The sequence below is a fragment of the Ursus americanus genome, chromosome 12 (assembly GCF_024610735.1).
Source record: "Ursus americanus isolate L20-20 chromosome 12, mUrsAme1.1.p, whole genome shotgun sequence".
Taxonomy (NCBI): Eukaryota; Metazoa; Chordata; class Mammalia; order Carnivora; family Ursidae; genus Ursus; species Ursus americanus.
The window spans coordinates 21,786,687-21,813,623 of NC_142138.1; positions in this window are offsets into that span (position 1 = coordinate 21,786,687).

The following is a 26,937-nucleotide window of genomic DNA, read 5'->3' on the forward strand; positions in this document are numbered from 1 at the left end:
AGGACATAGCTGGGTGGTCATGCCAACATAGATCTTCTCATAGATATGCCATTTATTCATGGACTCTCTTTAGATAGTGTTATACCAAGAATTCTCCTTGGAATAGCCCCAAATTTTTCATCTTGCCCATGAAGATACAGAGCTCTTCTCAGAAGTGCCATATAAAAGGGGTTGCACTAAGCCAGTCATCTCGATAAGACTACATCTGAGATAATCACTTGGGTTTCTTGAATATTTGTAGACTATTTATTTAGTAATATTCTGGATCCACCCCCCCAGGACAAGCCTATTGTTGTGTGTGTTCTGAAATACACAAATAGTTTCTTAACTATTTTATTTACTTTCAGTGTAATTCTATACCAAAATTTACGTCGTTCTGCCATCATAGAGCAATCTATCATAATCCGATTATCGGCTTATGCCATACCCTTTATTTAAAACTCTCCGTTGGTCCCACAAGACTATTGCTCACGTGATAAAGTTTATGGAAGATTTTATGCATTTGAGTATCAATTGAAAAAACAAAATCGGTGTGTGGAGAAGCATATAATACAACCTTAATTTATGTGGTCAACAAATTTAGCTGTTAGAAGAAAGGATGATAGGAATTACATTTTACAACTTCATTTTGAAAAATAAAAATAGGTATTGTGGAAGAGATGGGAACTTTGGGACAAAGTGCCCTTGACATACGGATGTAGCAGAACTAGAGAAAGACAAGAAGTAAATAAGGTAAATGTAGTTCTAGAATAATAGAACGAAGAATTGCCTTGAGAATTAGGTTTGAGACCTAGAAAAGGAAATATCACTTCCTGTGATAGTGTGGTCAGACGATGAATCCTCTTTCTTCCAAGAATGGTATAGGCTGGAAATATACTTAGAGTCTAAACAGGTTTAGATAGATTTATAAATACCTAATGTACCATAGAGGGCAGGACAGGTCATCAGAAAATAAGTATGGTATTTGAAGGGAACTTTGGATCACCCTATTTTATAAGAGGGAACTTATGGTGGATGATTCAGAAGCCAGATCAAGTTTTGCCATTTCTTTGTTCTTATGTAAGGCATTATCACAGTTCAATTACTCAAAGGAACAAATTGCCACAAGTTCACCAATGCCTTTGATGACAAAATCATTTTCATATATATTTGTGTGTATATACACACACTGGCAGTAAGAAATTAATAATTTTTTTTTAAATTTAAAATTCAGGAAGAAGGCACAGACTTCTACTCTGCATAAAGCATACTAGAGAATGTTGGAAGTCACAGACCTGAAAATACTTAATTACAAGTGTGTGTTTTTAAAAATAATCTGTCCCTCAGTAGCTGTCATCATACCCCTTCCCTAGGTAGCCAAGTTAATTGGGAAAAAGAAGAATGTGTGCATTGAAGCTCAGACTTACAGACTCTGCAGTGCCCCTTTCCTGCCGCCCCAGGCAGCACCCTGTCGTGGCCCCCCCGTTCTACCTGTGTAATGGCCTTTCAGAAATGACAAATAGTTTCTCTTAGGTGGAAAGATTTAACTGGCAATTAAAGAGGCATCCTAGACTTAAAAAAAAGTAACTGTAACTTCCTAATTTTATTTTCCTAGCATCTGTTCTATTCAAGCCAAGCCTACTGTGGTGATCTTCATGGAGACAATTCAGTGGTTTCCTAGCAACCAAGTTTCCTGTGGTTTCCTTGGTTATAAGCAACGACATAACTCTTGTGGGCAACTTCAAAAGCGCAGAAGAAAACCCTCCTAAAGAATGAGGTTCCAAAAAATTCAGGTTACTGCTTGCTGAGTGTGTCTGTTTATAACGAAGAACTCTCTCTCCAGGGGCATTAATAACTCTAATAAATAATTATGTGGAGATCGCAAAGTAAAATCACATGTTAGGTTATGCATTCTTTTTCATTGTTTTTGTAATATGTCTGCTCCTAATTTTTTCCCTGAAATTGGGATACTTTTCCTGTTTCTTTTGATTGAGTATTGTCCATAGACATACCTACCTGATGAAATTTAGTCACCTTTTTATAATTGCATGAAGGGTCGTTTATGAAGACAGCAGAGCTGTGGTTGCTCAACAGTAGGTCCCAATAATACTATCTTGTTTTTACTGATTAAGTGTATATTAGAGGCTTAGATGGATGGCTGGTGGTAATTCATTAAGTAACTGTAAACTTACACTGATAAGTAAATTTCCAGTGCAGTATGACAAACGTTAATGACTTCTACCTACTGAATTGTTTTTTCCTTTTATATTCATTTCCATAGAAGAACTATATTGAGTAGCTGTATTCTCTGGTGATGTATCTAAAATCCACGATATGTCAACAGAAGAAGGAAATAGAAGCGTACATGATGAGAAGTAGAATTTGTGCCACATAGACTATTCCTCTTTTCATCTTCAATGCCTATCCTAGAATACAGCTTGTGGTAAACATGAAAGCCTGAATTAATGAATGACCAGGGTCAACAACTCCTTTAGTTTTTCTAGTAGAAATCAAGATTTTGTGTGTGGATCAACAGGCTAAAATAATGAACTTGGGAGAAGGAGAGAAATATAATGAATTCTGTGCATAAGAATTTTAAATTGTGAGTCAGAATATATTTCTTTTCATGCTATTCATTTATACCTTCAGATATTTATTGTGGACCTACTATATCTCAGGCTGTGTGCTAAATGCTCAGAGTAAAATGGTGGATAAAATTAAAATGATTCCTGAGGCGCCTGGGTGGTTCAGTCGGTTAAGCCTCTACCTTTGTCTCAGGTCACAATCTTGAGGCCTGGTACTGGGCTCCCTTCTTAGCAGGGAGTCTGCTTCTTCCTCTCTTTCTGCCTCTCCTCCCTCCCCCCTCTCCTGCTCTCTCACTCTCTTTCCTCTCAAATAAATAAATAAAATTAAAAAAAATTAAAATGATTCCTGCCTCAAAGAACTAGGAAAATAAGATTATTGGAAATTATAAATTAAGTAATAATCAGAAGGGGGAATGAAGCAGGAGAGACTATGGACTCTGAGAAACAAACTGAGGGCTTCAGAGGGGAGGGGGGTGGGGGAATGGGATAGACGGGTGATGGGTAGTAGGGAGGGCACGTATTGCATGGTGCACTGGGTGTTATACGCAACTAATGAATCATCGAACTTTACATCAGAAACCAGGGATGTACTGTATGGTGACTAACATATAATAAAAAAACATTAAAATAAAAAAAAAATAGTCCAAACAAAAGTAAAGTTACAACTTTAATAAATACTGTAAAGACAAGCTGCATAATGCCATGAGTTTAACAAGGAAAGCTGTTCTGTTTGGGGGTGGGGGGCCAGGAACAATCTCTCAGAGGAAGCAACATTTAAGCTGAGAGATGAAGGATGGGATAGGTGTGACAAAAGAAAAGATAGGTGTGGGTGGGGAATAGCACAGGCAGAAGAGCATGTGCAAAAGGACCTGTGACACTTAAGAGAAGCCAAAGGGAATCCAGTGAAACTGAATTTCAGAAAGTGGACGTGAGCACAGAATGAGAGGAGGTTTCAGAGGGTTCAGAAGCATCCCTCGACTGGCCTTATAGGTCACATTCAGCATTTAGGAACAACAATCTAGAAGTTTGGAAACATTGCACATAGTTGCACTTTACCATTTACAGTAATAAATGTATCTTAAAAATTACTTAAGACCTTGATTTGAAGGTGAAAACTGAATTTTGAGGTTATGAAGAATTGTGTAGCTACAGGATATGGCTGGTGGTATGAAGGTGGCATTGGGACAGATTGTACTAGTGGATGAGGGGTCTAATTTAGAAAAAAGTGAAAGCCAGACAGCAGCTTTAATAATCCAGGGAGAAAGGCTAGAGGCCGTAGGCTCAGAACCATTCAAACAACATAGCAATACAGGCGGGGGTAGAAAATAGAATTTATTGAAGATAATTTTTATGGTAGATGCTCTATATACATCATTTCATTTAGTTCTAACAACTGCATAGCGAAGTGATTATTTTCCCTCTTTTTTATATTTTTAAGAAATCAAGGAATAAGGACTGCAAATAATATACCCTGGATAACATGATAGCAGTGAGGCTGGGATTAGAATCTAGAACTTTTTTGGGTTCTAAAAGCTGTGCTTTTTTCCAATATAAAAATAGGCCTTCCTCAGATTATTTAGTTTAGTTGTAGGAGTACATTGTAAACATTTGTAAATTGTTGATTTTGTTAAAAATTGGCATCTGCTGCTGAAGAATCACCATGACTCTTCATGGAAAAGTTGAAGTGAGTTGTTGATACCACTGAGCATCATGGAGTAAGAGAAATCCTGCCTGTATAAGTGCCTTGGTGTCACTTCCTTCTTGAGACCTTCAGGAAGCTCAAGGACCTTAGACCGAGCTGATGCTGAGTGTGTTTCTCCAAAAGGCTAGAACTTAAAAAAAAATTTTTTTTCTTTCATCGTATTTCCTGGTCTTGCCCTGCTTCCTGTTTTGTGTCTTAAACTTCTCAAATGAGGCCAGCATGCCTCTGTTGGAAAATGTCCTTAGACTTCCTCTTTTGGTGAAGTACTTTTCTGTATATGTTGATAGTGATAGAGTATAGACATCAATTTAGGCCAAGGAAGCTCTAGAAGGAGCCTTGGCTTTTCTGGTGAAGATCATGGTAAACTCAAGTTAAGACTTTATACTTGTAGTTTTCAGTATGGTATTAAAACCACAGAGAAAAACAAGCCTGTAAATGCACATAAATAAAAAATACAATATAATTCCATAACATTAAGTTGGTATGATAGCCATTAAACACAGTGAATCAGCTATATAGATATTTTTCCCCTGTGCAATCTGTGAGAACATTTTAGGCTTCCATGTGGCCTCTGAGTGAAATTCACTTTTCATTACAAAATATACTTATACTAAAGCATATGCTCTATTACTTTCCAGGAAATGGAAAGTCATATTCAATCACTGTGAATGTATAAATACATACGAACATACTGCATACAAATTAAATTAAGATCAATAGCCATCATTCATTATTTTCAATGTACAGTTGAAATGAGAACATCACAGTAATGAACTTGGGTTATTAACGCCCATTTCCTTTTATTTTTTTGAGATTATGCTTTATAGTGATCTAAAAAACCTATTTTTGTTTTTGCACTTAAAAAAAGTTTTCAGTTCTTTGGATTATTTAAAAACAGAAAAACAAAAACAAAAAAACAACCCTGCCTTCCCATTAGGCTTTTCATGGTAGGTCCAGCATGACACCAGAAAGACTTTTTGTTAGAGTTTTGTCTCAGAAGATGGTATACCATCATGCAGATGTATTCATTTCCAGGCAGAACACCAAGTTATTTGCTAGTGTTTTTCCCTTTAGGAGCTTTTATGATTCTAACCATTTAATGAGATAGGTAAAGCAGGTCTTTCTGAAGACAAATTGTATACTGTAGAATACAGAAACCATTCTAAGCTTCCAGGTGAATATGATCAATCTCAGTTGTAAAAGCGTCAGCCCAAGACAATAAAAGCTATTTGCAGCTCTTGTTGCTATGAGATAAATGTCAATAAAACAACAACAGCAGCAACAAATCTCGACACTTATGGTGAAACTAGAGTTCAGACATTTCATTTGAATTTTTTTGGAAAAAGCTACACATTCATTTTGATGTCTTTTATTAATGATACTGTGATATTAATATATATTTGTATTTATTGAGCATAGTATCCAAAATATTCAATTCTACTCACAGAGTTGTTTTAAATTATTTGGTTCAACTGACAAGTCAAACAAATGATTTCATATCATCTTCCAATGAATGTAGCTTGTCTGAATTTTACAGAATTTGAGTCAAACCATTGGTCATAAAGAAAGTCTCTAATCCCACACCGTTGATTCCATCCATTAATCTTCTCATCAGCTATTTTCCTGCCCAGTGTTTTGTCTGTGGTGCAGATGGTGGATGGAGAAATGAAATCTGTATTGACTAAAATAATCAAGTTATTTTAGTATCTCTTGCTAGTCATTCACCTGATCATTAAGGGGTAAGGTAATTAATGCATTGTAATTAGGACATAGAGTTAGTGAAACTCTGTTTTAGATGATCCTGGTGAACATAGATCTAAAATAGACTAAGAGATGTCTTGGGAAACTTCTTGAAATTCTTTTTGTTTCATAGTTTCTTTGCCAGTTAGTTGTGAGACTACACAGGTAATTGGTGATGATGATATAATTCTTCAGGCCTAACAATAGTTCTGTAGGTGAGGTTAAATGGCCATATTAATATCGCTAAGATTTTTGCAATAGGTATTTTTATTAATATATCAAGGATCAAATCTGTGGGACTCTCCAGAAGGATGCACAGGTGATTCAGTTAATGTCTATGGAGTACTCCTAGATAAGAGATTTTCTGATTTGTCTGATTTGCCTGATCATTCATTGTCAACACTTTTCAGTTGAAAAGTTCGCCTTATTGTAAATTTCCAGCACTACTGCTGTGTCTAGGTCATATAAAAACCTGGCTGTTCTAGAAAAAAGTTTGAAAGTGTTCATAAATGCAGAGCAGTGCTATTGAAGAGGATCGTGATTTTCAATTCATTACTTACACCTTGATTTTCAATAAAGAACAGTAATGGATGTGAATTTGAGATAATAGTAACCAATGGACACACTTCTGTCACATTTTTGAGTATGGAAGTGTGAATGAAGGTGTTTGGAGGACCTTGGGGTGCCTCTCTATCTTTAACGTAAGAAGCTTTAACTAGACTAGGAGAGTGCCAGTGTGTACACCTGGCTTCAGCATCCATCCTGAGAGAAAGTGAGCGAGGGCAGTGCATGAACACATTCCGCAAATTGTGTCTCCAACTCTTCAGCATGATTTTCTGAGATAAAGTGTGATTAAGCACACAGCATGCTTCCTGGCACATAGTGAGTGCCAAATACATGGTAGATGGCACTAAGGAGGGGGGTAGTAATGCTTAACGGCAAAAAGCATAGACTCTGAAGTCAAACCATCTGTATTTTCATCTTGCTTCCACAATAACCAGCTGGGTAAACTTGAGAACATTATTTAACCTCTTGGAGGCTTACAACGTAATAATAGTATCTGCCTCATATAGTTGTCCGAAAAATAAATGTCAATACATACAAAGCAATCAAAACAGTGTTCTAGTGTGTAGGAAGCGCTCAGTTTAAATACCAGCTGCTTTTACTACAACTGCAATTGTGATGATAATTACCACTACCACCGCCATCACCAAAACTGCGGATATCCTGACTACCTCATTAGGAATTAGCTGGGGAATTTAGAGGTTTGGGACAGGCGGAGTTAGATAAGTCACTAGCTAGTCGTATGACCACTTGGGGCAGGGCGGAAGCTTCATTTGTAACACCTGTGGAGCAAGGGTTACAAACAGGTTATAAGGGGATTAACCTATCTGATACAGCACTTTCAGTGCTATACTTTAGTAAATTATTTATAAACATATGATGAAATAATACTCTCTTGCTCGGAATTTAAGGCATGCCAAATTCTTACCAACATGAAAAGACCTGAGCACCAAAATTCACTAAGAAAAGCCTTATATGCTATAAACTTTGAAGTTTTCCAGCGGTTATTTTGTGTTTTAAAAGAATTGACACCTGCTTCTTTTTTTATTGTGGCAAAATATACATAACATAAAAGCTACCATTTTAACCATTTTTTTAAAGATTTTATTTATTTATTTGACAGAGATGGAGACAGCCAGCGAGAGAGGGAACACAAGCAGGGGGAGTGGGAGAGGAAGAAGCAGGCACATAGTGGAGGAGCCTGATGGGGCTCGATCCCATAACGCCGGGATCACGCCCTGAGCCGAAGGCAGACGCTTAACCGCTGTGCCACCCAGGCGCCCCCCATTTTAACCATTTTTAAGTGAACATTTCAGTGGTGTTCAGGACATTTACACTGTTGTTCAAACACCACCATCATTTTCTAGAACTTTTTCATCTTCACAAACTGAAACTCTGCACCCATTCCTCTCTCCCTCTGTCTCCCAGCAACCCCCATTCTACTTTCTGTCTCCATGAATTTGACTATTCTAGGTATGTCTTACAAATGGAACCATGCAATATTTATCCTACTGTGTCTGGTTTAATTCACTTAGCATCATGTCTTCAAGTTTCATCTACATGGTGGTATGTGTCAGAATTTTATTCTTTTTTAAGGCATAATACTATTTTGTTGTATGTATATATCATCACATATGGTTTATCCATCCATCTGTTGATGGACATTCGAGTTGTGTCTACCTTTTGGATATTTTAAATAATGCTGCTATTATGTACACTCGTGTCTCCGTTTCTTTTTAAAGACTATTGTCTTAAAGCTTAGGCTTTGCATTAAAATGAACTTTCTCCCATAATAGTCTGAATTAGTGAGCTTTCCCTTATCTCGTATGTTGGATATTAGAATGGTACCTTAAAACAGTAATTATCAAACTTTAATATACATCAGCATCGCCTATCTAGAGAGATTATGAAATACAAATTGCTGGGTTTTACCCCAGAGTTTCTGATTCGGTAGGCGTAGAGTAGGGCCTGAGAGTTTGCCTTTCTAATACATTGCCTGCTGTAGCACCTGGCACGGGAGCACACACTGAGAGCCACTGCCTTATAGCATTGTCTTAGTTGATAAAAGCCCTCAGGTACTGGTTTTGCCACTAGTTTTTTCACTCTGAGCAAGCAACTTTCCCTCTTCACTTAAAAACTGAAGTGGTATACTAATATGTGTGAATTATTCTCTAATCTTAAATTCCATGGATGTATATTTATTCATAGGCATACAGGAGTATAGGAAAGAAATGGCTCTCTTAATTTGAGAGCTTTATAAAAAGATTCATTTACAAAGGTATATCAAGGAAGCCACCAAAGATAGTTCAGTTCCCCAGGTAAGAAACAGTGGTGCTTTTACTGTCCCAAAAGCCTCAAGAGAGAGGGGAGGGAGCCTGTTACATGTGAGGCATCTAAGGAGATGAGGCTGCTAATTGGTCCATGATGACCTCTCAGGATGGAGGCCTGGAGAATCAATTCCTCTCCCAACCCGCTTCTACTCTCCATTGGCTGAACACAAACAGAAGTGGGGGCAAGAGGGCCAAGTGACTTCCTTCATAAGAGCAGCCTTTTGTAGCATGAAAGGAGAGCAGGAAAAGGTGGGGAGTACATGAAGAGGGAGCAAGTAGAAGCTATCCAGCTCACTGGAACTGGCAAACATAAGAAGCAGCTGCTAGAACATCTATCATAGTGAGTTGCTTTTTTTTTTTTTAATTATAGCTCTTTTTTTTCTGTTGCCACTAAGGTGTTTCAAAACATGATCTTAAATCATATTTCTTTGCCTTTTCAGTCGCAAGTGAGTATAATTGTCACTGTCTGACAGATGTTGATTAGTCACACTCATTATAGTCTGGGGCCTTGTTTATGTCACAGAAATGTTTGCAGGTATGATTGCATGTAGAATGAGGCTTGGGGATGAAGGGCACTGTTCCCTACTTGATTTCAGCTTTCTCACCAGCAGTGGATCAACAAGTCATGTGTTCATTAAGAGCCATACTTGGTATGTGTATACTCATTCATATATATATATATATATATATATATATATATATATATATATGACTCATATATATATACACACATACTTAGGAGCTTAAGTTTATTTGAGAGAAAAGGGAGACATACTAGAAAAATCAAAGGAGTAATAAAGAGTTAGAAATCGTCCCAAACTCTTCCAAGTTGGATGTTCTTGCGTTGCTCCTTTTAGTACTTTTTATTCAGAGTATTTATTACAATTAATAATGATCTAGCTGAAGAAATTATTTATTGAGTCTCTCTCTGTCTTACTCCAAACCTTAATGAGGGCAGAATTATACCTTTTCCCCCAAAATGGGACATTAGTGAATGTATATTGAACTAATAATCACATAAACAGATTGCAAAAATAAGTAATGGGTTAGTACTTTCAAGTGGATAAGCCAAGACTTACTGGATGTCTACAGTGAACCAGGTGGTTTACATTCGATCCCATGCATGTCTCATAATCATCATAGCCAAGATGACGATCATTAACAAGGAGGAGAGGACAACACCTAAGTGTGCCATGCCTCTGCCGTGTATGCTGCCTAATTATTACACAGATTCAGTTTCCCCTAGTCTCTGCTGTTGTGTGTGTTTTCTTCTCATACCTCTATCATCAGTGCATCCATACTTTATCATATTTAATCATTTTGAAATGTTTTTTTAGTTTACCAAGAGCTTCAGGCCCATGAATCAGCAAATCCCCATAGTACCTCGGGCGGTGTCCTCCCCACTTGACAAAGGATTAGGAAACAGAGACTCAGAGAAATGTGGTGACCTTCCCAACATAATACAGCAAGTACATAGCAGAACAGAACTGCAAACTGGGTCTTCCAAATCTAGTCCTGACCTAAGCAATGAGACTGTATTGTGGTTTGTCAAGTGATTGGTGACAGCATCTGAAGTGGCCGAGTTTCTTTTTTGTTCCTCTTCTCCCTTGGTGTTAAGTTTTGGAAACAAAATTGGGATTCTCATTTAGAGTTCTCAAGCGCTGAAAGGTGCTTTCCCCATGGATTTGAATCAGATGTGCGAATAGCATGCAAAAAGGTTAATCTGTTTACCCAACTAGAACATTTTGCACTGGAAAAAAAAAAAAAAAACAACAAAAACCTTGGAGTTGCCTTGCTGTGTTGCTCCAGATGTCCTATGCTTTGAGATGCTTTATTTGCATTTGATATTTCAAAGCTTGTGATCAATTTACAATTATAATTGCCATCAAAATTTTACTTTAGCTAGCATTTTGTGGGGGAAAACATCAATTTACATTGTTTTGCAGAGTTGGAAAATATCTAATGATTTATAAAACAAAAATGGGTTTCATCAGGACGAGGGAGTACAAAATTGCCACTGCTGCTCTGTGTTGTAATCATTTCCTAATACAAGATCCTGCTATTTTCATATATGTTACATTCACTGTGCTAGTCCATAATAAGATAATTCTAATCATTGATTTACAGAGCTGCTCTAAGAGAATGAAGAGCTCAAACGTGAAGAAGCAAATGAAACAGCTGATTATAAAATGTACATTGGATGTCTGTCTAGGCAGCACTTGTAACTAAATTAACAGTGAGCTTAATCCCATTTGTTAAGTGTTTCTTCCCCTTCAGATCTCTTTAAAAAATACAAAAAAAATGTATTCAGTACATGCACTATCAATAGAATTCTTGTCAGTGCATTAGAGGAATTCTTAAAAATATCTCAGTTTCTTTAAACTCTAATAATAGCGGGAAGAAAAGAGTAAATTATGCATTGAATATATTGTTTTGAGAGTTGACAGATAATAATAAACATTTATTAAGCACTTTGTGTTAGGCACTGTGTTAAGTACATTATATGCCAAATTTATCTAATGCTTGCAAGAATCTTTTGAGGATAATCACTTCCATTTATAGGAGCTCTTTCTCAGAGATGAGGAAACTAAGGTTTATAGTATTTACGTTGCCTAAGGTTTTTATTTTATTTTATTTTATTTTATTTTATTTTATTATTTTTTAAAGATTTTATTTATTTATTTGACAGAGATAGAGACAGCCAGTGAGAGAGGGAACACAAGCAGGGGGAATGGAAGAGGAAGAAGCAGGCTTATAGTGGAGGAGCCTGATGTGGGGCTCGATCCCGGAACGCCGGGATCACGCCCTGAGCCGAAGGAAGACGGTTAACCACTGTGCCACCCAGGCACCCCATGCCTAAGGTTTTGAAGCCAGTAAAATGTAGATACAGCATAAAATAATAAGATAGATTTTTAGATAAAAGAGTGAAAACCAGGAAAAGGCAGAACTACTAATACCTGGTTTTGCGTTTTATTATTAGTCTGATAAAAATAAAATAATATGTAAAATTGTACAAGCTTAGAATGAGAAAGAACCTTTGATTAAAATCTCCCTGCAAACAGAGACTATGTCTAACTCATTTTTTAAATGTCCTTACATACAAGAGCCCACAGAAAATATTGAATCTTGTTTAATTTCAAAGCCTTTTAAGGTTAGGGAGTATGTGGTTTAATTTATTCTTGAGAAGTTTTAGGCATCAAGAAAGTATTTTATCTGTTAAGTAACAATCTTTTTCCTGTAATTTCCCCCTGTTGAAATTGTCTGATCATGGAGCAAAAATGGACATAGTAAACAATAAGATAGGATTGATTCTCAAAATGGTTGATGCAATTTATACTGAGTTGTTCACGCCCAGTATTATTTTGAACTTCTGACCTACAATGATTTACCTCAGAGCAATGGTTCTCTTCTCTTGCCTACTTTGGATCACGTGGGAAATGCTTAAAACATATGAATCCCCAGGTCCCACCACAGATAAAATGAATCTGAACATTTGGAGTTGGGCCAGACATCACAATTTTTTTAACAGCTCCCCAGATAATCCTAATGTGAAGTCAAAATTGAAAAGCACTGGTTTACATAAGACACCTAGGAATAAACCTAACCAAAGAGAAAGGATCTGTACTCTAAAGACTATAGACTTATGAAAGAAATTGAGGAAGACACAAAGAAATGGAAAAACACTGCATGCTCATGGATTGGAAGAAGAAATGTTGTTAACATGTCTATGCTACCCAGAGCAATCTACACATTCAATGCAATCCCTATCATAATATTATTGACATTTTTCACAGAGTTGAAACAAATAACCCTAAAATTTGTATGGAACTGGAAAAGGCCCTGAATAGCCAGAGGAATGTTGAAAAAGAAAACCAAAGCTGGCGGCATCACAATGCCAGATTTCAAGCCATGTTACGAAGCTGTAATTATCAAGACAGTATGGTACTGGCACAAAAACAGACACATAGATGGAGGGAACAGAATAGAGAACCCAGAAGTGGACCATCAACTTTATGGTCAACTAATCTTTGACAAAGCAGGAAAGAATATCCAATGGAAATAGGAGTGTATCTTCAATAAATGTGCTGGGAAAATTGGACAGCCACATGTAGAAGAATGAAACTAGACCATTTTTTTTACACCATACACAGAGATAAACTCAAAATAGTCGAAAGAACTAAATGTGAGATAGGAATCTATCCTAGAGGAGAACACCGGCAGCAACCTCTTCAACCTCGGCCATGGCAACTTCTTGCTAGACACGTCTCCAAAGGCCAGGGAAACAAAAGCAAAAATGAACTACTGGGACTTCATCAAGATAAAAAGCTTCTGCACAGCAAAGGAAACAATCAACAAAACTAAAAGGCACCCTACAGAATGGGAGAAGATATTTGCAAATGACATATCTGATAAAGGGTTAGTATCCAAAATCTGTAAAGAACTTATCAAATTCAACACCAAAAAAAAAAATCAGTTAAGAAATGGGCAGAAGACATGAATAGACATTTTTCCAAAGAAGACATGCAGATGACTAACAGGCACATGAAAAGATGCTCAACATCACTCATCAGGGAAATACAAATCAAAACCATGATGAGATACCACCTCACACCTGTCAGAATGGCTAAAATTAACAACACAGGAAACAACAGATGTTAGCAAGGATGCAGAGAAAGGGGAACCCTCTTACACTATTGGTGAGAATGCAAGCTGGTACAGCCATTCTGGAAAACAGTGTGGAGCTTCCTCAAGAAGTTAAAAATAGAGCTACCCCATTACCTAGCAATTGCACTATTAGGTATTTACCCCAAGGATACAAATGTGATCCGAAGGGGCACCTGCACCCCAATGTTCATAGCAGCAATGTCCATAATAGCCAAATTGTGGAAAGAGCTGAGATGTCCACAACAGATGAATGGATAAAGAAGATGCAGTGTGTGTATGTAGACACACACACACACATACACACACACACACACACATACACACACACACACACACACAATGGAATATTACTCAGCCATCAGAAAAGGTGAATACTTACCATTTACATTGATGTGGATGGAACTGGAAGGTATTATGCTGAGCCAAATAAGTCAATGAGAGAAAGACAATTATATGATTTCACTCATATGTGGAATAGAAGAAACAGTGCAGAGGATCATAGGGGAAGGGAGGGAAAACTGAATGAAAAGTCATCAGAGAGGGAGAAAAACCATGCAAGACTCTTAACTCTAGGAAATAAACTGAGGGTTTCTGGAGGGGAGGTGGGTGGAGGGATGGGGTAATTGGGTGATGGGCATTAAGGAGGGCATGTGATGTTATGAGCATTGGGTGTTATACGAAACTGATGAATTATTGAACACTATATCTGAAACTAATGATGTACTATATGTTGGCTAATTGAATTTAAATTTAAAAAATGAAAAAATAAAAAAGAAGAAAAGCGTTGGTTTAGAGAAAATGCATATGAACAGAGGCTTATCACCAGGCAAGGAGCAACCTAGCTACGCAGCCAGAATAATCCAGAATGACATTGTTTTTATGAATTCATCAAGAGTTGATGGCATTGTTTTTATGAATTCAGCAGTAGTTGATGAATTCATCAAGGTCCAAAATATGATTCTAATCAGGAATTAATCAGACCCCAGGAAACTGATAACCTGTTAGTGAAACATTAAATTTTCTGGTATAGAATGTAGAATGCTGGAACTATGGATATTCTCCATTGGGCACATCCACTATCTGAAAATCTCTTCCTCCTTTTTGATTAACTGGGCAGACATAGTTATCAAATCATTGCTCTGGAAGGATGATCTGAGCAGAGTGTTGGCATATTTTACTTAAGGTGTAAGGAATCTTGATAAAATGTCCCAGCCTTGACAACTAGTGACAACACTCTTTTGTTTAAATTGTGGTGTCTTACAAATTCAGGGCTGTATTTTAGTAATTTTTTGAAAATTAAAAGTGGATATCCTAAATTAAGTTGGCCAAATCTATTTCTCTGACTCCTGTACTTCTATGATTTTATGCTCAACTCTCCTTTCTTCAGATATAATACTTTATCTTATAATTTTTAGCATTGGCAATATTCTGTTTCTGTTATATTTCCTTGATTGCGTTAGTTAAGGGTTTCAGGGCCCTTGAAACATAGCCTGTAGAATACTCATCAATGTGTAGAAGATAGGAAATTTGGAGACAGAGCAAACATTAGAAGAGCAGTTGCTTTTTACCTACTTTTCCACTGAGACATTCATTAAGGTTGATGCTCACTTGCATGGGCGTACCCGGATTTTGAAAACTTTGCCAAATTGTCTCTATTTTCTGTTTCTTTATTTGGGTCTATTTTTCATATTGTAGGCTTTCTTCAAGTGTCTGATGATTCCTGATTGTCCGTTAAGATTCAGGGATGAATCAATGAAAAAGTTGTTTTGGAACTCTGTTTGCAAGGGTAGGTCCAGCTTTAGGGTACTCAGGCATAGTAAGGGGACAGGACACTGAACTGGGCATTTTGTGCTGGACTCCTTCTGAGCCCCGCCACCCCACCACGATCACATCTTGGAAGTTTAGTAAATTCTTTAGGAGCTCTTCCAATTTTTTGTCTGAGGACTGGGATGGGGCATAAATATCTAGAAGTCTATATAAAGACTTTAGACTGTTTTTCCAGTTTTCCAGCTGAGGGCTCATTCTGATTTCCTTTTCAGCTGAAGCCTCCAGGATGTTACTAGCCTGCGTCTGTCTGTCTCTGCCGTGCCTCCTCATTTACCCCTCTTCAATCCAGCTTTGGTCTTCTGAAGTGCCAGTGACATACCCCTTCCCCTTTCTCTTCATCTTTGTGTACTTAATCAGAATTTCTAAAATTCCATTATTATTTTAAATATATATAAGAGGAAAAGAAGACAGTTATGGATAAAGTAAAGTAGACATTGAGAAAAATTGTTGAATGTGGGGTGCAGCATAGATAAGTAGATGTCGATTATACACACAGCTGAATTCCATCTGTCTGCTCAAGAAAGCTCTTACTAATTAAAAACAAACAAAAAACTGATGATAGTATAAAGATTTCGTGGGGCACCGGGGTGACTCAGTGGTTAACCCTCTGCCTTCAGCCGATCCAGGGGTCCTGGATCAAGCCCCATGTGAGACTCCCTCACCTTCCACCCTGCTTGTGCTCTCTCTCTCTCACTCTCTCTTTGTCTGAAATAAATAAATAAAATATTTAAAAAAAAAAGATTTCCCTGATGTCTTAAATCAGATTCATAGATCCAGATACTTGAGTGTTAATGAGAAATTCCTTCTGACCCTCTTTACACCTGTTTATGAATAATTACTCTGATTTAAAACAATTTCAGTAGAAAACTCAGGAGTGCAAAAAATCTCCACAAGCTGTAATTATGAAATATCTGGCCAGGTAACATTTAACACTGGTAGATAAAAGATTGTACTTCAATGCAGAAAAAAATAGCAGATTAAGTATACATATTGGAAGAGATGTGATAGCAACACATGTGGAATTTACTAAGTTTGTTTTGTTTTGTTTTGTTTAAGTTTTCCAAGGCAGCAACTATTTCTAAATTATTTCTGTATTTCCCCATGGCACTCTGCATAGAGCTTTATCCATTGGGAGTATGTGCTTAATTTTCAACCGATAAACTGAGTTAGTTTCTGGGACTCCGGCAGTCCAGCTTATAAAATACAAGAGCTAGAAGGAATTTTCAGATCATATAGTTTTTCCTTGATTCTGGGACATTTTTCTTCTCCATATACAATCATTGCTGAAAAGAGTATGTGTATGAAAATTGATATGTACAGATAATGTGTTAGTGCTCTTTCTAACAAAAATACAACAAAACTATTGTTACATCTATTACATTGGCAAATTGTCTTAGAGTTGGTGGCATCTAAGAGTTGAGTAGATACATTCCTCACTTATTTCTAGTGTGCTGTACTTTTTCTTTCCTCTTTACTTTTGCACATGCTTTTTTCTTTCCCTGGGATGTCCATTCCCTCTGTTTCTTGGTGAATTCCTCACCAATTTTTTCCAAACCTGTTCAAATGTCACCTTTTGTAAAGCCTTCCTGAATTCTCATGGTAACAGTGAATGTTATTTCCTATATGTGATACACATTACCTTCTTCATCTTTATAAATGCCACCTTCTTCAACTTCTTTTTATAAGTAGCACCGTTCATCCAGAGAAATGAATTGGGGTTTTCAGGGTTTCATATCGTTAAGGGCCTCAGAGAAACAGAGGAGTCTCACTCAAGACGCACGTGTTCTCCATGTGTTCAGCTGGGTAGCCTAGCTGAGTTCTGAATAATTACTAGTGTGGTTGAATTCCAAAGGTGTTGGAGAAGAAAATAGGTGAGTAATCAGGAATTCATTGTAGGAGATGCTTTTAAAAGACCTCTTTACCATGTAGTTCATGTATTTGCAGAAACTCAGTAGTATGTTTTCCACTGTGACTTTGGCTAGTGTGTCACTCTATGCAGAGGAAATTGGTACATTTAGTCTTGTAAAATCAAGTAGGACCTGACTCTTTAAGGCCATTAATCTAGAGTGGGACACACAGAACAGCTGCTTGTGCATTTAGCAACATGTAAAGTTAGCTAACTGTATCCTTAGATTATGGGGAGGAAGGAAATATATTTACTTATTTATCAGGAGAAATAATACTGCCTCTGGCATTCTCCATTGACCAGAGTAGAAAAGCAGTTCTGTGTTGCAGGTTGTCACCCTTTAACTGATATTACTGCCATAATTCCTGTTTCTCTCTTCCTGACATAATTTTCTGCTGGAATTCCAAGGATCAGAGAGAGCTCTGCAAGAAGCACTGGGTTGTGGACAGCCCAGTTATGTGTTGAACTGTGTTCTGCCAGAAGATGTTGAAGTTTTAATCCCCAGTACCTTTTGAATTTGGGAATAGGATCTTTGCACGTGATTAAGTTAAGATGAGGTCATTACAGTGGTTCCTAATCCCAGATAACTATATCCCTACAAAAAGGGGACATTTGGTCACAGAGACAGATGCACAGGAGAGCAACATGAACACCTAATGAGAATGCTATCTATAAGCCAAGGAACATCTGAGGCTACCAGAAGCTAGGAGAGAGATATAGAACAGATTCTCCTACACAGCCCTTAGAAGCTAACACCTTGATTTTGGATTTCTAGTCTCCAGAACAGAGACAATGAATTTCTGTGTTTAAACCACCCAGAATGCCATGGCTGGGGGCATCTCACCCTTCTTCACTCTCCTGGGGAAATTAACCTGAAATACTTCTTCCCCTAACCCTAGCAGTGATGGCAAGAATTAGAGAAAAGTATGTCTTATATAAAAGTCATAGATCTCTGGCCTTCATTCTTTCCATCACACCTGCCTGAAAATTTCAGGTCCAACATCCTAGCTGGTGATCACAGCCTGGATTCAGCACACAAATATGCTTTATTGCCTGCACAATGTTTTATTAAAATTAAAAACACAAGGGGGCACTTGGATGGCTCAGTCAGTTAAGCATCCGACTCTTGATTTCTCCTCAGGTCATGATCTCAGGGTTGTGAGATCAAGTCCAGCATCAGACTCTGTGCTCAGCACATAGTCTGCTTGAGATTCTCCCTCTCCTTTTCCCTCAGCCCTTCCCCGCCCTCACACTCCCTCTCTCTCCCTCTCTCTACAAAGTAAATAAATAAATAAAATCTTTTTTTAAAAACCACAAAATAATCATAAGGATTTGTTACAAGGATATAAAAATTTTAAGATTTCACATCAAAATCTGAATTTCTGGCATAGTAGGTTGGCATTCCCATATAGTAATGAGCTATTTCCATCTCACTTCCAATGAAAAGGAAAAGGTATGCATTTTCCATTTGCTACTTTCTCCATCCTCCCTATTATTCTTAAATGAGGCCCCATTCTGGCTTTCATGAATTCTACCTCCATAATCCCTACAGGCATTTGAGTTTGGGGCCTCCTTGGATATTATTACGAGAACTTTTTTATTTTCTTGGTATTTTTTCTGAAGTATGGAATTTAGTTTAAGTCATTGTAGATGCCTCATATGTTACATGTTATATATTTACATGTGTATATGTCCTGTAATGTTTTAGTATATCCTCCAATAGTGCTATGTATATTGCAGAAATTAAACAAATACTCATTTAAAAATCTCTTTGGCCAGGGGAACCTGGGTGGCTCGGTCGGTGGAGCATACAACTCTTGGTCATGGTCTTGGGGTTGTGAGATCCACCCCTGAGTTGAGTTCCATGCTCAGTGCAGTCTGTTTGAGATTCTTTCCCCCTCCCTCTTCCTCTGCTCCTCCCCCCCCACTCGTGCTTTCTCTTTCTCTTAAATAAATAAATAAATAAATAAATAAATAAATAAATAAATAAAATCTTTTTAAAAAAATCTTTGTCCATTATCTAAAAATCAATCTTTTTTTTTTTTTTTTACAGATTTTATTCATTTATTTGACAGAGATAGAGACAGCCAGCGAGAGAGGGAACACAAGCAGGGGGAGTGGGAGAGGAAGAAGCAGGCTCATAGCGGAGGAGCCTGATGTGGGGCTCGATCCCGTAACGCCGGGATCACGCCCTGAGCCGAAGGCAGACGCTTAACCGCTATGCCACCCAGGCGCCCCTAAAAATCAATCTTTTAAGTGCCATGAGGTCAATAAAGATAGACCAGATAGTGGTGCTGCCTCAAGGGAGTTACTATCTATCCTGAGAAAGTAAGATACTGAATCATGCATGTAAGAGATTCAAGAATAAAATAAAAAGTGTTAAGACAAATGCAAAGTTAGACAAGAATTCAGAGAAAGGAAAGAGCACTTCTGGCTGGGACCACCAGGGGAGAATTTTGTACTGGGGGGAGGCATTTTAGTGCGGACTTAGAAAAACATAGGATTTGGTCAAACACGAAGAAAACTGGTCATTTGGGTGGGCAAACATCTGGTCATTTGAAAAATAACAAGTAGTTCAGTTTGATGGAACTAAGGGAGGTTGTGGGGAATAAGCTAGAGAGGGTAATTTGGAACCATCTAATGTAACACGAACATGAACGTCAGACCTAGAGAGATAGGCAGCAGGGAGTTATGAGTCTATTAAAGGAGCTACCTTTATTCTCTGGCTATAACTAAGAATTGGACAAGAAAGCTGTGCCTTAACCTCTGTTGCTCAAAAGGGAAAAAAATGGCCACTTAATGTTTGCATCTAGTTAAGTTTCATGGTGGAAAATTCCCATTTATGTTCCCTAATTAATAGCAGTTTTCAGGGAAAGTGGCTCAAGCCAGTTCTTCGTAGGCAGTTCTAAAGAAGCAGTACAGCATTCTTATTTCTGCTACAGCTTCCCTTCTTCCAACTGTCTAACGTGAGCGAGATAGCATTCTTTACTTTCACAATAGTATTCTCAAGTCATGTGAGCTGAGTGTCAGAACTGGCCATTGAGAGAGGTAATCTGCCATTTTGCAACGTGAGTTAAATAATTACTTCCTTTCACATTCTTTTCTATCTCCTTTTCCTGCTCCCAGCCCCCCTTTTTCCCACCCTTCCTTGTTCTATCCTCTCTTCCTCCTTGCTCCCACCCTACCTGTGTTAGGTAATGTAGAGGTGAAGAGCAATGGCTTTGGAGTCAAATGACCTGCATTACAATCTCGGTGCTACTACTGACTGGTTGTGAAACCTTGAGATAGCTATCTAGTTTCTTTGATCCTCAGTGTTCTCATCTACAAAATGGGATAATATTAATACTCACTTGATAGGGTTCTTTAGAATATTCATGCATTAATACATGCAGAACACTTAGAACAGTGCCTGGCCCATGTTAAGTACTCAGTAAATATTAGCTTATTGTTACTATTATTGTCCTCATTGAAGATGGGCTTTTTAAAAAATATGGAGAGAAAAAAATCATACTGTTTCATGCTTCATTTTAGAACTAAGAGATTGATTTTGATATTGAAAACATGTTATTATGAAATAACATGTAGAACTTACAACATAGCTCCATATAATGAAGACACTGAATTATTGCAGGCTGACTGGTAAGTGGGTTAATTTTACAAATACAACCCTTAAATCACTTCTAGAAAATCTAGCCATATTAAAGACACCTTCTTATATTCTCCTATTGAAATGGAGAAACATGTCTGGGATATGACATATTTTATATAGAAGAGCTGAGGGGTCTTGGTTTTTTAAGGATTTTTTAAAAAATCAATGTTTTGACCATTTACCTATTTTTCTTTTACTGTTTCCTTTATTGGGAACATCCGGTGTACCATACCTTGACATTTGAAAAGGTCAGTATGTTTTCACATACAAGTAAGCATATTCTCCTTGAAATAGGTCGAACAAAGAATTCCTGGTACTTTTTCGTTAGGATAGTGACTTTAATAAGAGAAAATAGCAGAATTTAAATCTGTTCTGATAACCATGATTCCAACAGGTATGATAACTGAGATCCTAATAGGTTTGACAAGAAAGTGTACAAATGTAACATTCTCAACACCACTTTGAAGGCTCTTCCTCCATAGTACCTTTGTATATCTGTGTAACTTGCTTCCTAAAACATTTATGTTCATCAGCATTTTCAGATATTTGAATTACAATTTCTCAACTTGAGTTTTCAAGTGAAGAGGTGGGATATGAATGGGAGGGGACCCTCCCTCCCTTCCTCTTTCCTTCCCTCCTACTCCTTCCTTCCCTTCCTTGTTCCTTCTTTTGCTTTTTTCCAAAGGCTTTAATGTCATCTTGATTCTTTTAAACTGATGAATGTTGCAATTAAATAATCATCACAGACACTTGTGTCCTCCTCTCACTGTAAATTTATCAAATAAAAACAAATTAGTTGTCTTTATATACAGTCTGTTAGATTCTGAATGCCTTTAGGCCAAAAGCAAAATACCCTTTTAAAGTACCCAGAAATCACAGTGCTTGTGATCATGCGAGATACTTTGTCCTGTTTGTGGCTTTCTTACTTAACTTGTACACTTGGATAACAATTCTTGCCCTTCCTGTCTACCTCATCTGATGGGGTTGTTGAGCATATTCATGCATTAATGCATACAAATAATGATATCAAAGTAATGATAATAACATACAACTTCTGTTCAGTGCGTGAAAATTTAAAAAATGTTTCCTTATGTAAGGTGAGGTATGTGAAAGCACTTTGAAATATAAAATGCAAAGCAAATACAAGGTACTCTTTTCAATAACAAGTTTAAAGAAAACTGTTCTACAAGAAACAAAGTCTTTTTGGTGTCATTAAGCATTTAATTTTATTTTTCAAATTATGGATTCGTCCCATGAGAGGTGATGTACTTAACAACATCAGCATGTGTGAAGCAGGACTAGCATAATGCATAAATGTAGTTCTAGGGGAGCTGGGAAGGCACCAAAAATGTGCTTGCTTTGCCATAGCTTGAAATGGAAAATGATCATTCTCTTTGGTTAGTTCTGAAGAGCTAGCAGATTGACAGTAATATGAAAAAGGATCTAATTTTACACTGATGCAACTTAGATAAAACATAAAAGTTCTGGTGTTAGAATACATGTACTTATAAATTTTATTCAACTGGACACTTTGAAAGGGGTGCTCATATTTCAGCAATATCCAAGTAGATGTTAGAATGATGGAATATATTATTGTTGAAAGTGACTTCAGGAATCATCTAATCTGTTAATTTGATGGGGAAACTGAAACCCATAAAGGCAAAATGATTTTGCTATGGCCACATGACTTTTTAATAGCTGAGGCACACTCTTTCTATATATTGCCCCCCATATTTTGACTTTAATCATTCAAATTCTCACTAGATTGTGCTCCCTAACGGCAGGTACTTTGACTTACCCATCCATCCGTCTATCCATCCATCTGTCAAGAATTTATTAAACCTTAATTTAAAGACTCGTATGTGTAACAGTGTGTTAAGTAATGGAGATACAAGGGTGAATGGGATGAGATGATTGCTCTCAAGGAGCTTGCAGTGTTAGAGGGGAGGGGAAGAGGAGAAAGAGAAGATGTCTGTAATTTAAGTAAAAAAATGGAGCAAATATCAGAGGTACCCACTAACAGACAATGAAAAGGGGCGAATAATTACTCTGCAGAGAAGTCAGAAAAGTGTTTTGACAAGAGATGTTTGAGTTGGATCATGAATAAAGGTCACTTCCTCACCTAGCAAAACGTCAACAGTTCATTGAACACATGAGTGAATAATCAAGACTTGGTAACTTTCTAATATGACCTTGTTGTTACTAATATCAAATACAAACAAATTGTTTCAGTGGTAGAAGTTTTCCCTACAGTATTTGCTTTATGGAACCAACTTTCTTTCTCCCTTTCTTTCTTTCTTTCTTTCTTTCTTTCTTTCTTTCTTTCTTTCTTTCTCTCTCTCTCTCTCTCTCTCTCTCTCTCTTTCTTTCTTTCTTTCTTTTCTTCCTTCCTTCCTCCCTTCCTTCCTTCCTTCCTTCCTTCCTTCCTTCCTTCCTTTCTTTTCTTTCCTTTCTTTCCTTTCTTTCCTCTTTCTAAACTTTGACTTTCTTGGCACATGAGGACATTCCTTTATCCCTTCCCTACCTAATTAATACAACAGCTTTGATCTTCTAAAACTTACAAATGTTTTAGAAGACATAGGACAAAGCAGTAAAATGATCATTATTTTCAAACTGAAGAAACAAAAACAAAAAAAACTGTCCTTAGAACTCCTCCTTACAGAAGAATTCCAGTTAATAAATGTAGAAGGAGAGGCACCTAGGTGGCTCAGTCAGTTAAGCATCTGACTCTTGATTTTGGCTCAGGTCATGATCTCAGGGTCATAAGATGGAGCCCCACCTCTGGCTCTGTGGTCGGCAGGGAGCCTGCTTGAGATTCTCTCTCTCTGCCCCTCCCACTGTTCATAAACACACTCTCTCTCACAAATAAATAAATAAATCTTAAAAAAAATAAATGTAGAAGGAATGAGAGAAATAGAAAGTCACCTTTAGAACATAGCAGTAAGAATTGCAGGCAAGATCCACCAATGGACACTAAAACTACTGGGTTTGAGAAAGAACATGTATTTCTATAGTCTCAAAGTATCTACCCCCAAGATCCTTATTACAGAGACAAAGATAGTAATTTTATAGTGGAGAAACCCAGCAAATTCAACATCAACCAATGGTCAAGTTTAATATGATTGGTAATAATGTATATAAATCATGTACCCTCTTATAGGATGCACTCAAAGAATGCATCACTTCTGAGGGATATTTTACAGCATAACTGATTGGTACTCTTTCAATATATCAAGGTCATGGAAGATAAAGAAAGAGGGAGGTACTATCATAGGTTGAAGACGCTTAGAGAAATTTTATAACTAAATTTAATATGAGATACTGGATTGGATCATGGAATAGAAAAGTGAGCAGAAATGGGAAAACCAGTAAAATATGAATCAAAACTACAGTCTAGTTAATAGTTAATAACACCTTGTTAAAGTCTTAGTTTTGCAAGTGCACTATGGCTATAGAATACATTAACTTTAGGGAAACTGAGTGAAGAGTGCATGGTACACAGCAATACTCTACTATTTTTGCCACTTTCCTGTAAGTTTAAAATTATTTTGAAGTAAAAAAAATTAAGATAATTCTCTTGACACATTAGGGACACTTAAGAAGTGATCTGAACATCAAAGACAGGGTAAAATGTTCAAAGCTTATCCAAATTATTCATTAAAGAAAATTTTGATACAGAAAAATTGGCTGCATTTCCGTAACACTTTTACTCTAGTGTTTAAATGAAGTATAGAAGTTAAAGCATGGAATTTAATTGAAGTATATGATTGCTTTCACCAAAGTAACTTTGAACCTATAAAATGTCAGAATTAGTTTTAACCTGTCTAAACCTGCCCCACCAATGTTTTGATCTTTATGCTGCAGAGTATAGTAGCTCCCATCTTATCCACAGGAGATAGTGCCAAGCCAGTGGATACCTGAAACCACAGACAATACCAAACTCTATATGTATTGTTTTTTCATACACATCTATGATAAAGTTTAATTTACAAATTAGGCACAGTAAGAGATTAACAAGTATAAGTAATAATAAAATAAGACAATTATAACAATTATACTGTAATAAAAGCTATGTATTCACAGTCTCTCCTCTCAAAATACCTTGTACTGTACTGACCCTTTTTCTGGTGATGATGTGAGATGGTAAGATGCCCACGTGATGAGATGAGGTGATGATGTACTCATGGTGACATAGCTATTCAAGGCTACTGTTGACCTTCTGACGTCACTTCTGGAGGACAGTTGACCTTGGGTAACTGAAGCTGTGGTGTGGAAAGAGAAAGCAGGGAGGGGCCCTACCGTGCATAATACCAAAGAAGAAAGTATGTGACTTCTCAAGTATATCCAAGAGGTTGATTCTGGGATGTAAAAAACCATAGGGCTGCAAGACACCTCTGTAGCAAAGAGAACAGAATCTGTTTCCCTATAGAAAATATTTTCTATCCCAGATGATGTTATTGGCTTGAAACTACTGGCCAATAGTCACATGATTGACTTTCACATTATGAAACTTTCTAATAACTAATATTTTTATTACTCGACTTAGGCTTTTCTTTGTGACAAATTATTTTAGTGAGCTGATGATTTTAATTGAGGGATTTTCTAAGGTATTCAAGTGTAAGAGTTCATAGGTAATTCTGTTTTCTGTGTTTAGATTGCTAGATGTCTATATTTCTAAGTCATGTAAAGGTTTATTTGTTTGACCAAAACTGAGCTAAGTGGGTTTTATTGCACATTATTTCTAATAATATCACGTGTTTGAAAATTCCACTAGTTTAAAATAGGTAGATTCTAGTTCTAATTACTAAATTTTCTTTGCTCAAAATGCTGTGCAACAAAGGTGAAAGGGTTTGTTTCCAAGGAAACAAATGCACTCCATTTTCATCACATAAAATGTTTTCTGCAAGAAAATTCCATAACCAGTCTCCAGGGAGATACCGTGTCATAAGATAGCTCTCATTGGAGATTTTTCCAAAGGAACACTTTATTTTATTTTTGTTCCCTCTGAAATCATCCTGCATTAGTGTAATTGTATTGGATTTCAAAAAAATTAACAACAGAACCATTGTCATCACCTTATTAGGGTCATAAAATGTACAATTCCAGGAGAACGGGATTTTCCTCTGACCATAAAGATATGTTTATATTGGAGTCTAAATAGCATGTATTCAGGATGTTCACTTGAGAAGAAACAGCTTGTTCTAACGATGATATTTGTCACCCTGAGGGCTGAGAAAGAACTTCACTCTTTATTGGCATTTATTTGAAGTTGGAAGTGACTGCTTCTTTTTAAGAAATTTGAAAACCATATAAATAGCCTGGCTTTCCATATTCTAGTGATTGAAACTGAATAACAAATAAGGAAACTGCAGGAAGTAGATTCAGCTCACAAAAGTCTGAGGCTCTGTTTGTTCTGATATATATCTTGTGATATATCTCCTAATAGTTGGTCTTACCCGTGTGTGCTTGCATTTAGGGACACTGTGTTATTCATTTTGCGGCCTGGACCTGGGATATAATAAGTACAAAATCTTTGATAGTGGAATGAAATAATTACAGAGTAAGAAGACAAATTTTTGAAGTGGAAAACAAAATCGTTGTGGTATTATGGGGGTGGGGGAGGAGAGATGGTGTAACAGTCAAAATTAGAAGCCATGGCTCTATCACTTACAAATTCTGCAACTCAACAGGTCACTTAACCTCTCTTTAAATGGGTAAAGATGTCTTTATCTCATAACATTGTTAATTATTATGTGTAAAAATATATTTATTGAAAGAATTTCTTTAAAATATGGAACTATTCCATGAACAGAAGTATGAATTGTTCCTTTGTAAAAGCAGTAACCACATGATATGTCTTTCTCTTGATTTAGAAGATGTATTACATTTGCCTTGTTTCTACTGCAAATCTCCTGTATGAGTCAGCTAATGTGAAATAATTAGAAAATATCACCTTGCTAGGGTAGCCCTAGAGTCTAAAAAATAGAAGT